The sequence below is a fragment of the Toxorhynchites rutilus genome, chromosome 3, assembly GCF_029784135.1.
Source record: "Toxorhynchites rutilus septentrionalis strain SRP chromosome 3, ASM2978413v1, whole genome shotgun sequence".
NCBI classification, from domain to species: domain Eukaryota; kingdom Metazoa; phylum Arthropoda; class Insecta; order Diptera; family Culicidae; genus Toxorhynchites; species Toxorhynchites rutilus.
The window spans coordinates 142,568,073-142,582,037 of NC_073746.1; the positions used below are offsets into that span (position 1 = coordinate 142,568,073).

The following is a 13,965-nucleotide window of genomic DNA, read 5'->3' on the forward strand; positions in this document are numbered from 1 at the left end:
GTGTCTGAAAATAATCTGATATTATAATGTCGAGTTTTGCTAGAAGTACTAGGAATGTTACAGTAAAAGGTAATTTTAAAGGGTAGATTAGAGGATCAATCAATGAATAGTTCTGCGATTGGGCGGGGCGAAGTTTGCCGGGTTAGCTAGTATACTATAAAACTACTGTAAATCACGGAAAAGATTTTTTTATTTATATGTTTTGAAACATTGGAATATCTGATTTGACAGTGGACAAACCATGATCGTATTTTCGACTGGACAAACCAAAATCATTTACCTTACTGCGTTGAGAATGTAGTAAATGTTCTTTCAATTAAGCATAACTAGCGAATATTTTTGATTTTCTGTTTTCATTTGTGACTCGGATAGAATTCGTAGGGAATGATTTAGACGTTTTGAGAGTGATGATTTTGGTGTTCAAGTTAAAAAGTGTCCGGTTCCACTGATCCGTTTAAAGCGAGCTATCGTAAACGACCAGATACAATACATTCACATACTCTTTACAGATACACAGGTCGAAGGTTGTGCAGTCCACTGATCATTCAACAAGAGCCAAAGGTTGTACCGCTCATGGCAACTCTACACGAGCTGAAGATTGTACCGCCCAGTGACCATTCTACCCTGGATTCCTCGAGTCAAGAGAGATGCACCACGATTGATATGAGGTACAGACTAAGGGGCGTAGCTGATCAATGGTCAGTTACACCCCAATAGGAAGTATCCCGTGTCGGCCACACATACATAGTACTGGAGACTGCAACATCCCAATTATGAGATCTTTGTAATACTACCCTCGAGCCAACCGCGAGTAATCGGTTACATATTACTAACATAGTTGTAAGACAAAAATTGTCAAAATATTGGACTCCCGGCCCCGTCAGGCTAACGCCACATGTGCTTTAATAAAATATATATTTTGGAAAAAAAAAGTCCAGATTATGCGACCAGACACGAGTCGATAATATTCCATCATGACAACGCTCGGCTTCATGTCGCTGTTCATGTTAAAAACTATTTGTAAATAGTAGGTGGAAAAATGCTGGTACACCTGCTTTATAGCCCAGACCTTGCCCCTTCCGACTAATATCTGTTTCAATTGATGTAGAACGCATTGAGTGGAATACGCTTTAATTCAGAACAGGGTATCAAAAACTGGCTGGATTCGATCTTGGCTGCAAAAGATAAACGCTTCTTCCGCGACGAAAAAAGAAAGGAAATAGAAGTGGCTTGCGTATTTATTTTATTATTTATTATGCATTTTATTATTCAAATAAATTCATATTTCATATAAAAACAGAAAAAATTACGTTTCACATCCTATATTGTGACATAAAAGTTTTCATGGTTTACATGTCCCGTTTTTATTCCTGAAATATTTGGTCAGTCTATCAATATAGTTCTATGATTTCTATGACTATCGGTAGATGATTACGGAATTTTGATTCCAAATTCAGGTATTAAATGTGACCAATATGTGGTTTCAAAAATACGATACCGCTTTTCACACAACACGCGGCACAAAATTTAACCTTTCGCGTAGACCAAGCTTAGTTTTTGCATGAAATTATCTTCAAGAAAGTAGATGACGGACATAAATTTATCGGTTCAAATGAAAATTTCATGCACTTTGTTTGTATATTTCATTTGAAAAGAAAAAATGAACAGCTTGAAAATTCACTCTTTAGAAGAAACGTTCAAGGAGTGAAAAAACGTAATTGAGGACAATCAGTATATTATTGAAAAGAAAATATCAGCGGATAATCTTTATCATCTCGAGGTCGGATGACATAAAAAAAATCATTCCTGAAAAGACTAATTGCACATTTTTAGGCCCGGACAAATCGCCACAACACAATAAACATGAACATATTCAATCATGCATGTACACAACGCGGTTTTAACTGCACTCATTATTCTCTCTCTTCTGTTGGTGCTGCATTCATCAGAACCAGGATAAACAATTCCTGCCCAGCATGAAGGTACCTCGCCACGAAAAGAAAGCTACAAACCATGACAGCAGCAGTTCGCGGTTTGCGGTGCACTTTAATCACCTGTGTGCACACACAAACCAGAAATGAAGCTATAATTCACTGTAGCGAGATAGTATCTTATGGCCACCGCCAAAAAGAAAATAAATAAAAAATCGCCGTCGGATCCCAGCAAGAGTTATAAACTGCAGAGGAGCGAATATGAGGTGCCCAGAATCGACCGCATAAATTATCGGCTCCCTTTGGAAATGGACCGAAACCGCCGACGACTCAACTCAACGCGTGTGATCCGCGTTCGGACGACCTCCACTGGCTATGTATACAATATAATACAATTGTGGACTCTAGGCGATTATAATTACAGACATTGTGAACAGTATTTCGGTTCATTGTAATTTTCTGCCTCTGTTGCTACTGCTGTGGTCTGTTGTTGATGAGGAGTCAGCTTGTAATACGTGGTGAGAATTAATGTCCCCCACGGGGTTAAACTAAGGGAATGATCATACACCTGCTGATGACCTACTTAGCCCTACCACAAACTTAGGGTTTGTGGGTAACCATTCATTGTCTCGAACTGATAGCCTGAAACCAAACTTCGAAAAAAATGGGAGGACATTAATATACCTGTGAATCATTTTTTCATTAGCGATGGCGATAAATTTGCACTTTTTATTGCTGATACGTCTCACGCAATCACATTTCGAGGATGCACCAAATAATGTCTGCTCTGATTTGTTTTTTTTAATAATTCGACCTTCGATACAGACAGGTTCGGAGGACTCGTGGATGACGGGACATTTTTTTTCGACGAATAAATCCCGCTTCACACTCCCGTTTCGTGTAAAGTGCCAATAAAATTTGCGCTGAGTGCCTTCAATATGCCACTTCTCTTCATATTTTATTCCATGCCTCGAGAAAATACCATAAACATCCGCCACTTAATGTATTCCCTCCTCCAAAAATCGTATTGAATCGTACCGATTCGATACTTTTTAACCGTTCCATTGGTGATAAATTTTCGGAAATAAATGAAATCATAAAGGCGAAAATAAACATTATCGGAGTGAAATATGACATCGCAAATTTGAAATAAAAATTACCTCAATGGATGCAACAGCGAAAGAGAAAAAGAAACGATCTCAAATACAAATGGATTCAGACTCTCGCCTTCCCAGTCTTCATTCGAAAGGATAAACTCGGATAAATTCAACTAGTGAAAGGTGCCCACAGTCGTTTCGCCGATGGTCTCTGTTTGGGGTGAATTCGGATAACAAAAAAGTTGGAAGAAGTGGGAGCGGATTTTGACATCTTAATTAGCCGCTGTTTATGTGTGCATTTTTTTCCCGATTAAGAGTTTTCGGATAATTTGCTGACGGTATGCTGCACTTGTTGTACCATACAATTGGAATGGTGCGCGAGCAAGGCTAGCGTTTAATGTATGCTTTCGGGCGAACGTCGTAAAGTTGTGAAGTTTAATGATGATGCCAATGCTACATGCTTCACTTAAAATTTTTGACAGTGCCTGCAGATGCGGTAAATGTCGATGATTCCGTGCGGCGCAACTCGAATTGCATGAGTTCCCTTGAAGTTGAGCGAATGAACAAAATTCGAACCTGCTCCCGATTCGTTCCCGATTGATAGAAATCATTGCAATAAGTTGATTATGTGCAAAAAACCCAGTGACGCATTTTTCTAGATCATAATAGGCTCGTTTCGGGGGATAAACAAATATCAATGTCTATACAAATAAATCTCCATAATGAGAGGCAAACTGGTTTCAAAGCCCATATCATATTTGATCGATCGATAAATAAATCAAAATTCGATGTTAGCTCCAATTTACTTATTCGAGACATTGACAAATTTACATTCGATGCAGAGATAAAATGTGATTCAGAAATCATTTCGAAAAAACCTGCTGCGATATCCACACAGTGTTGCGTTTTTCAATCTGAAGATATTAGAAATGGACACTATGTCTTGAAAATCGATTGAAATAATGAATTTAAATATAATAACATTTGAATAAGAATAATTTTCACTTCTGATTGCAATCGGTTATTAATAAAACAAAAAAATCAATTGTCAAAATGGTCAAAATAATACTCAAAATAGTGCTGACAAGAAGCGAACCTTTTTTGCCATACAAGTTTTGGGAATAATTGATAATTTTATCACCGTATTCAATGCATTTTGTTGACGCCATCTAACACTGTAATACAAAAATTTGTGAATTCGTAAGAGAGAAAAGTTGTTTGAAATGCAAAAATACATTTATTTTAATTTTTTTTAAAACAATTTAAAATAATTTACCAGTTTGAGTTCCCTCCAAACACATATCAGCCATTCCATGCCAAACTGATATAGTGGTTCTCAGATTTTCTCAAAAATTACTAGTTTTGTTCTTCATCGCAAATTATTAGAGTCGTATTTTTTTATTTTTTTATTGTGGTGCTCATTTCCATTTTATGGTGGTCCGGGAACTCAACTTATTCCCCTTTTTTCCAAAAATGACTTTTTTCAAATATTCATAACTTTCGAACTACTAAACCGATTCAGATGATCGGCAAACCAAATTAAAGCCAATTAGCTAGTCTAGGGAAAATATTACACTTGTAGAAAATTTGTATTTTGTTTTCGTAATTATCGATTGTATTGGTTTTTTGCTGTTTCCATGGCTTTGTACTAGAGACCCTATATTTTTTATATTTTTTTCTTGAAAGCTGTTTCACATAACGTATCCAAAAGTCAGAGAAGCTTTTTTTTGTTCTTGAGTTATGATTTTTCAAAGCTGACCGATGGTCCGAAAAATCATTTTTCCCCTTTTTCCACCACAAAAATTCATAAATTTTGAACTACTGGACCGATTCAGATGATTGACATATCAAATTAAAGCCTATGAGATAGTCTTCTTCTTTAAAAATGTTAAACTTGCGAAAAAAAAATGAATTTTGTGTTTTCAACTAGTAATAATCGCACCTCGGATAAACCTCATTGGTTACGATAGCGCCACTGCGCAAAAGTATTAATTTTGTCTTCGCATTTTGTTTTTTATAGTTTACTCGGTTAAAGATAGAGGGCGCTATATTTTTGAATATTTTGTTTTTTGACGGTTGAGGTTTTATTTTACATAACATATCCAGAAATCAGAGAGGTGTTAAAAAAAATCATTCTTGGATCATCGGTTAACTTTGAAAAATCACAACTCAAAAACGAAAGAAAATGCCTCTCTGATTCTAGGATATATATTGTGTGAAAAAACCCCAGCTTCAAAAAAAAAATATAAAAATCATAGCACCCTCTTTCTTTAACCGAGTAAACTATAAAAAACCAATACAATTAATAAATACGAAAACCAAACTCTTTTTTTTCGCAAGTTTATTATTTTTTTAAACAAGACTCTCACAAGCTTTAATTTGATATGTCAATCATCTGAATCGGTCCAGTAGTTCAAAAGTTATGAATTTTTGTGGTGCAAAAAAGGGGAAAAATTGATTATTCGGACCATTGGTTAACTTTGAAAAATCATAACTCAAGAACAAAAAAATAAAGCCTCTTTGATTTTCGGATATGTCATGTAAACAAACCGCAGCTTTCAAGTTATGTTATGAATTTTTGAAAAAAGTCATTTTTGGAAAAAAAGGGGGGAAAGTAGATTTTTCGAACCACCCTAAAATGAAAATGGGCATCCTAATAAAAAAATGAAAAAATACGAGTCTTATAATTTGCGATAAAGAACAAAACTAGCACTTTTCTCGAAAATCTGAGAACCACTATATCGGTTTGGCAAGGAATGGCTGTATTTCCAAAAAAGGCGCCAAAATACCGGAATTAAACTTTTGTTTTTCCTTTCGGAGATGAATGATTCAAAAGATTTAACTCTTTGTGGTCATTTGTTTGCTCTCAGTCACCATACCTTTTTTACCGTTCTAGTCGTTTGTCTGCTCTCATCCACCACAGCAAAACACCATGCTAATTGTATATTTTACTCAACGAAGTATTAGTTTATGCTTTTCCTATACGAGGCTTGATGTCTAGTAAACCTGTTCAGTAATCAATACGGTGCTCTTATGAGTAAAGGGTGTGTCACATCAATTTGCATCACGGAAAAAACGCTGTAGAAGTTTAATTTTTAGGAATTATATCTTCAGCTTTCGCTTATAATCAGATAAGAGTGTATAGATCACGTTGGCCATGCTTCACTGTCAAATTTTCGTAAATTTGTCACATCAGGACATCGGTAAGATGCTGGGAATCGTCCAATCCACGGTCACCAAACGATACTTCGAGAACCTAATCATCGACCGGAAGGTGAAGAACGGCAAAAATGGATGCTCCGTCAGTGAAAAAGATCACAAGCGCGTAGTTAAGCAGTTTAGACGTGATCCGAGAAGTTCGGTCCGGGATGTCGCCAATAAGCTGAATTTGTCAAGTTCATTCGTCCAGCGGACCAAGCAGCGGGAGGGCCTGCGTACATACAAGGTTCAGAAGACTCCTAACCGTGACGGAAGGCAAAACATGGTGGGGAAGACGCGAGCCCGGAAGCTGTACACCGAAATGCTGACGAAGCCGCATTGCCTGGTAATGGACGACGAAACCTACGTCAAAGCGGACTTTTGTCAGTTGCCGGGCCTGTTGTTCTTCTCCGCAGAGGACAAATTCAGCGTTCCGGAGGAGATTCGCAAGCAGAAACTATCCAAGTTTGCCAAAAAGTACATGGTGTGGCAAGCGATCTGCTCTTGCGGAAAGCGGAGCGTCCCCTTCGTGATGACCGGCACGGTAAACGGGCAGGTTTACCTTAAGGAGTGCCTACAGAAGCGCTTACTACCACTATTGAAGCAGGACGAGGGCCCGACCATTTTCTGGCCGGATCTCGCTTCGTGCCACTATTCAAAGGACGTGTTGGAGTGGTACGAAGCCAACGGGGTAACCTTCGTGCCAAAGGAAATGAACCTGCCCAACGCGCCGGAGCTTCGCCCAATAGAGAAATATTGGGCGATTATGAAGCAGGCCCTCCGGAAGAACCCAAAAGTTGTCAAATCGGAGGCGGACTTCAAGAGAAAATGGATTTCTGTTCAAAAAAACTACAGCCTGACGTTGTACAGAACCTTATGGACGGGGTAAAGAGGAAGGTTCGAGCATACGGGCTTGGGCTCGAAGTATGAATAAAAAGAAAATGCCAAAAGTTGTTTAATAGTTTTTATTTTACTGTCTAAAATTTTCAAAAGGATCGGTCTACTGGGCGAATTTCTACAGCGTTTTTTCCGTGATGCAATTTGATGTGACACACCCTTTAATAGATAACGGTACTCAGTATCAAACAAAGTAGACACAGTGCGTCTTGTGCGAATGTATATGGAAGTGGGACAAAAATCATAACAGCAGAATTTAGCCATTGTAATACTTTGGTGTAATGGAAAAGATTGTTACTATAGTATCAAAACTACTGTTTGCATAAATGTCTCATGTTATTTGAATAATCGCATAAGTGTCTCAAGCGACAAAATCTTTGTTTACCTGAAGTGAAAAGTTCTGATCATTTCGGATACGCAGGACTCATTATTTTAGTAACTACCGGCTTAAATTATGTCGAAGTATTTGTTTTTGAAGAGCAGAATAGTTGTTTGCATAAGTGTCTTATGTCATCTGAATGATCTCATGTAAAAAAAATCTTTGTTTACTAACAGTGAAAAGTGCTAATCTTTTCGAATACACATTGCTGGCATTGAGTATACATTTATTGCATCAATGGCAAAGGTGTCTCAACGTATAAAGAAAATGAAATTATGTATTTATTATACTTCATATGACTTACTCTTGGAGACTGTTTCGAAAGATTTCACACGAAAACGAGTTATAAAATATAATTTTTATATAAAAACATAACATTAAAACACATTGTTAAGGTAATACATATATACTGCCGTTCTACGCATAGTTGTCCCATGTTACTTTTTGACAATTTTCACTTTTCTTTATAAAACATTGTTTTTATGCATAATCTTACGGAAAAACACAAAAAACATATAGTTTGTTCCCAGCTTTTAAAAAACAACATCAAGCTAAATTGTCCCTTGTTGATATTCTATTCATAACTGTCCCACCATGTATTTTTGTAGATCCATATCGAATGAATCCGGTTAAGTACAAGAATTTCATGTCAGACTTTCAGCAGGGCTAATCCACTCATTTCTGGTTTGGAAGAACGAACTAATTCTCAAACGAATAAAAAAAAGTATAACAGAACACGTGTACACCTTGTTAGCGCAACTAATAACAATGAGATTTATATTCTGCGAAGGTGTTGCAGATCACTCATTTCTTCATAAAACGGTGTTTCTATGCATAATCTTTCGGAAAAACACAAAAAATATTGTTTGTTCCCAGTATATAAAAAAATAACATCAAATTCAATTGTCCCGTGCTGATATTCTAGACATAACAGTCCCACCATGGATTTTTAAACCCGTAATCAAGCTCGATTGATTCAGTGAACGGATCTCATCACATTTCAATAATCAATAGTATAGTGCTTATAAAAAACCCGGTATATTGCTAAATTGAAATGCTTAAAGGTTTTGGTAGACAAATATGCGAGAAAACTTTGATTGCGTTTTTCTCAGTTTCAGCTTTCGTCATCGAAGAAAAAGAAGAAGAAAAACAATGCTTTTTTACTCGTTCTTTCGTGTACAATTATAAAAAAAGGAAGGTCCCGCCTCATTCCCCTACATAGGTTTGAGTTGGTCGATTATCTAGTTGATAAATAATTAATACATTACCAGTACATAACAGCCTACAACGAACTTGGATATAACATACATTAACTCATATTACTTTGTTGTGGTGCTGTTTGGGTAAGGTTAGTAAATAATGATGAAAATATCCAACTAGAAGATGAAGCCAACTTTTCTCATGGTGGTTCCCTTCATATTGTTGATCAATGGTAAATAAATAAAATGTCCGCTTTCACCTTTATGCTTCAGCACAAGTGTTCAAGCCATATTTCAGAGCTTTCAGAGATAATTATATGAAAGTCCTAGTTATGAGCTATGGTGTTCAGACATGAGACTATAATCAGCTTATTCTCAATGCACAATACACAGGTAGATTGTTTTTATAGGATTTCCAATGCCCTAATTGAAATTCGGGAGCCTATAACCAGGCCACTAAGTGATTTTGGTGAACCTGCGAGATTGACATGGAACTCTCAGTACCTATACCTATTTTTAGTACCTATCTAAAAAAAAATTACGCATTGAAAATATGTACGTTATATCGAGGCAAAAAGTACGTTATATCGAGGGTACAACATATCGAAGTTCTCCTGTAGCGCATTTCACTAGGCAAAATCGTCGAAATCATTTGTTACTCTGTTGCCTGTTGCCGGTTACATGTTTGGGGAACTTGAGATTTGGATAGACATATTTTTCAAATGTTTAAATAAAATTTAAACAATTTCCTACATTTCAAAAGCGAGGATTACCTCATACACTCATTTTTAGTTTGATTGGTCGAGGTAATACTTTATGAGGCAATCTATAGTGTAATTGCCTCGGAAATTCCAGATCCTACTGATCAACTACTCACCCGAATTCTGAAATCCGATCCAATCGGATTCTGCATTCTGTAATCCGTTCGACTCATGTCCAATCGAGTTGTGCAAATGTGGAAACCATGCCACGCAATTCGACATATACGACATAGAGCTCATTGTTACATTTCTGTGAAGCGAAAACGGTAATGGATTTACGGGTGGAATGAACATGCTTTAAAAAAATTAAAAATGAAAATTAGGTCTGCCGTATCAAATATATGTTCTATGTGGGAAAAAATCTTGAACGAAAATTGTCTGATAATGATTTTATATTATGCAAAAAGATTTGGCGGAAATACTAATTTCAACAATTTGAAATTGCTTTCGGGTCTGCTAATCTGATAGAGAACAAATTGCTCCCCGATTGTTTCCGAGGCAATTACATGATTTATTTTATCGTTTCTATTGCGTCATGACAAGGCTTTGCACAGAACGCTTGAATTTGAGTCGAACGGAATTCAGAATGCAAAAGTCGATTTCGATCGAATCGTTAAATTGGATTCCGTAATATGATACTACAAAGATGATTCATTGGCCTATGCGGTGATCTGAAGCTTTTATCGCCACTGAGAGTCCTTCCCTTCTCTTTGTGACTGAAAGAACTTGGCAGGTGGCGGTGGTAGTATTGACGCTGTTAACCACTCGCCCATAGAAACTTAGACTTGCTGCAGGAACATCTTTTCAAATGCGCGTTGTAGTCGTGGGTTCGTAACCATTTCGGTGGACGTTCCAGCAGTACCCGGTGTCATTCAAAAAGATGCATGTGAATCAAGAACAACTTTTCGTGCATTTTGATCTCCAACCAATGGGTCGTTCAGTCGCCAGACCTGAATCCACTGGATTGCTCCTTTGTGAGTGTCGTAATATCAACGCCCTGAAGTAAGCCCATTCCAGGAAATTCGACAAATAGAAACATGTCCTTGTAGCCTGTGATTCAGTTGTGAGATTGGATTGTTTTTTAACCGAAAGAGCAATATAATCGTTTGAAGAAAAACCTTTCCATTTAACAACACTTCAAAACGGTTAACCCGTATTGAGTGAGTAAGGGAACTGTAGATGAGACGAAAAAAAAAACGGGGAAAAACGAACAAGATAGATTTGAATAGTTAATTGTTCTTCCATGTTATTCTATGATGTTCTAACGATCCTTCAACATTGAAGACTTATAAAAAGTTTTCAAAGCTCGTCTTATCTCCAGTTTCCCTAAGACTCATTGAGCGCTGAATACGCCTGCCACCTCACTGCGTCACAGCATGTCGAAGTTCGGCATTAATTATTTCTGATTTAACATCATGTGCCCAAAATAAAACTCATGCTGGTAATTAAATTTCACTTAACATGCCTGTTGCCTTTTTTCGACCCCAGTGCCCTGGATAACTCCGAAACGAAACCAAAGAGAACAAAGTCTACAGCAGGACGAAATAAAACATGAAATTCGATATATCAGACACTGTACTCATTAAGCAATGGTCGATAATTTAATGAACGTGACTTGCGCCGCCCGACCTGTGACCACAAGCCAGCCACAGCGACCGACCACGAAACGAGTTGGGAACGGGTCATTCGAGCGGCGGGATCTCCTGTTGTGCGAAGACCTCGATCGCCTTTCACACATTGATCTCCGAAGTGATAAAAAAAACCAGACCTGCGCAGAATGAAAAAAAAAGGATTGCCCTTTCCGCGGTGAGATCCGGTCGAACTTGATTAGGTCTTCATTAAGAGACCCAGAAAAAGAACACTCGCACTGCACCGGAATATGGTTCGAGAAACATGGAGTCAGAAATTACGCGAACAGCATCAGCAATTATGAAATGTAAAAACTCGACTTCCAGTCGAGGCGGTGATACTGTCGTGACGGTCAATATCTTTATCGGAAGACTGTGAATGTTTTTATTGAGGAAACAGTTTGCGAAATCCCGACGGGAGGAAGCCCTTAAATGCATATCATTAAGCGAATATCGTCGGCAAGAAGACAGAAACGATCGAAACACAGGAATATGGATTATTTTTTTTTCTTCTTATTCGTTGTTAAATGCAGCGTACGAAACCCATTATTTATTAACAACTTGGTAAGTTTGATTTGTTGCGTGTCGTTTTCCGGTTTGCTTCCATTATCGGCCGCTGCACGGTGTAATTTGACGTGGTATAATCTGTGGGGATTTCAATATTTTAATTGAGTGTTAAGGCAAATTACCCCAAACATGGGAATTATCTGATAAAGTGAGACTTCAACTTCTGCGAGGATAATGGGCGGGTACCAATTTAAAAATTATATTACCAATCCCAAGTCAATACTCCGACTTCTGAGTATTCACTCGTGTCGTTTTCATTGGTTGGTTGAGATTACGGTGTCAAGTTACACGCCTAATATTTCATTTCCGTTGAGTACCTGAACCGGAACCAGTAAAAGTCGGAGAACTTTCCATACGAAATTGTTGCGCTTTTCGTTGTAAATGGAGTAATTCCATGTTTCTTGTCCCTTGTTGGGTGCAAACCAGTGCGTCCATTATTTTGAACTATTGTAGTATGCTCCATTTTTGCTATTACACTTCAAGCTAATCTACTGCTGATTGATGAAGAAGTAGACTGGAAGCTATAGCGAGATAGGTGCCAATCAGGAATAATCTGTCTGATGAAATTTGTGATCCCGATCGACGACACAGACCAAACATCCTTGGGCTCCAGGATAGCCTTATCAAGGTGTTGAAGTCTGCGTCTTGTTAGAGCTCCGCAATTGCAGAGCAAATGTTCCGAGCAGTGTTGCCACACGTACAGATTTTTCTGGAAAGGTACAGATTTTTTCGTTATTTTGGTACAGATTCTGTACGGTAGAGAGTACAGATTTTCGTCAAAAAGTACAGATTGGTACATATTTTTATCCGCTTGTGAAAAATCTTACATTTGAAGAAAGTATACTACCAGTATAGCGGTTTTCTAACATTCCGCTACCGACACCATCAGTGCTTACTGAACCATCAGTGTAAACTTGATGTTCAAACTGGAATTTTATTTCTACGAGGTGATTGAAACAGGCCTTCACTTTTGATGGGAGATCTCCTGCACGAACTTCCTCGAGTAAATCAAGGTTAACATTCGGCGGTTTTACATTCCAATTCCTTTCCATGACTTTGCAATGCCGATTTCCTCCAGGCTGCTTGGTTTTGATGTTAGGGAACCGCCGCATGTTTCGTCAATTTCTACCAATCAAAAGAGGGTATTTCCATTAAGATAGGGGTTGAGATTTTTCAATAATTCGACAGTTAGTTTCATGACATATATTATTTTCATCAATATAAAAAATTGTTATGGTGTGCCGAAATCGATTGACGCAAAAATTTCATCAATCCATCATGAAATGACTGAGCAAGAAGCGTTTGAAATTGGACAATTTTCACGATATGCTCGATTTTCGATTTTCAATTTGTATCCCAATAAGCTTACAAAAGACGTAATCCTACGTCAAAACTGTTGGCCAGTTTCGCATAGTCACAGAGATTTTTGTTATGAGACCATACACTCCGGCACCTGTTCTGTTTCCTATTTTCGACCCATCAGTGTTGAACATGTTTTAATCATTTCGCGAACATTGGCACCTCGTTCACCCCATACAGAACGAGAAAGTTTGATCACTCTGTATGGAATGTCAGAATAAGTCCTAGGTTCAATCCAATCACTGTTCATATCTGAGGATGGTCCGACGGTTAAGAGATTCAGGATGCTTAAGTGACCGGTTTTGTCCCCGTCTAGTATTTATTCCCAAATTTTAAGTTTTAGAGCGTTTTTCTTAGCTTCTAGCTGAACATGTTGGTCCAAAGGTAACAGGTGAAGGATAGCCTCCAAAGCCTTTAATGGTGTGCTTCGCATTGCTCCAGTTATAGCAACGCATGCCAGTCGTTGGAGTTTGTTTAGCTTTTTAGTAGCTATTGTCACCTTAGTCTTTGGCCATCATATTAATGAGGCATAGGTTATCCTAGGCCGCACAATGACAGTGTAGACCCACATAATCATTTTTGGTTCAAAGGCCCATGTTCTTCCTACCATTTTACAACATGCTCATAGGGCAATGTTGGCCTTACTTATTATTGAATCTAAGTGTGCGTTCCAGTTTAGTTTAGCATCTAGGATTACCCCAAGATATTTCCCTTCTTCGGAGTCTTCGTAGCCTAATTGGTTGCGTGTCCGCTACTAAGCGAACAATCATGAGCTTATAACTCAGGGCCCTCAACTGACCATCTTTGTGTGTTATTCTAGCTACTACGTCCATGCATCAATCATCATGTAATGGTGATCCTAACCTCTCACTCCACATACGATCGATCTACTGCACCGGTAATTGGTGTTATTTATAAACACAACAATGGATGGCTCATATCAACTGTC

The 13,965-nt window shown here is 37.9% G+C and overlaps 1 protein-coding gene and 1 pseudogene across 5 annotated transcripts in view; one reads left to right on the forward strand and one right to left on the reverse strand.

Moving 5' to 3' along the window:
• The window catches only part of LOC129779928 (cGMP-dependent protein kinase, isozyme 2 forms cD4/T1/T3A/T3B), a 502,476-nt gene that overhangs the window by 191,698 nt on the left and 296,813 nt on the right, over window positions 1-13,965 (forward strand). The gene's annotated exons all lie outside the window — the stretch shown is intronic.
• LOC129780708 (U4 spliceosomal RNA) lies at window positions 4,893-5,015 on the reverse strand (annotated as a pseudogene).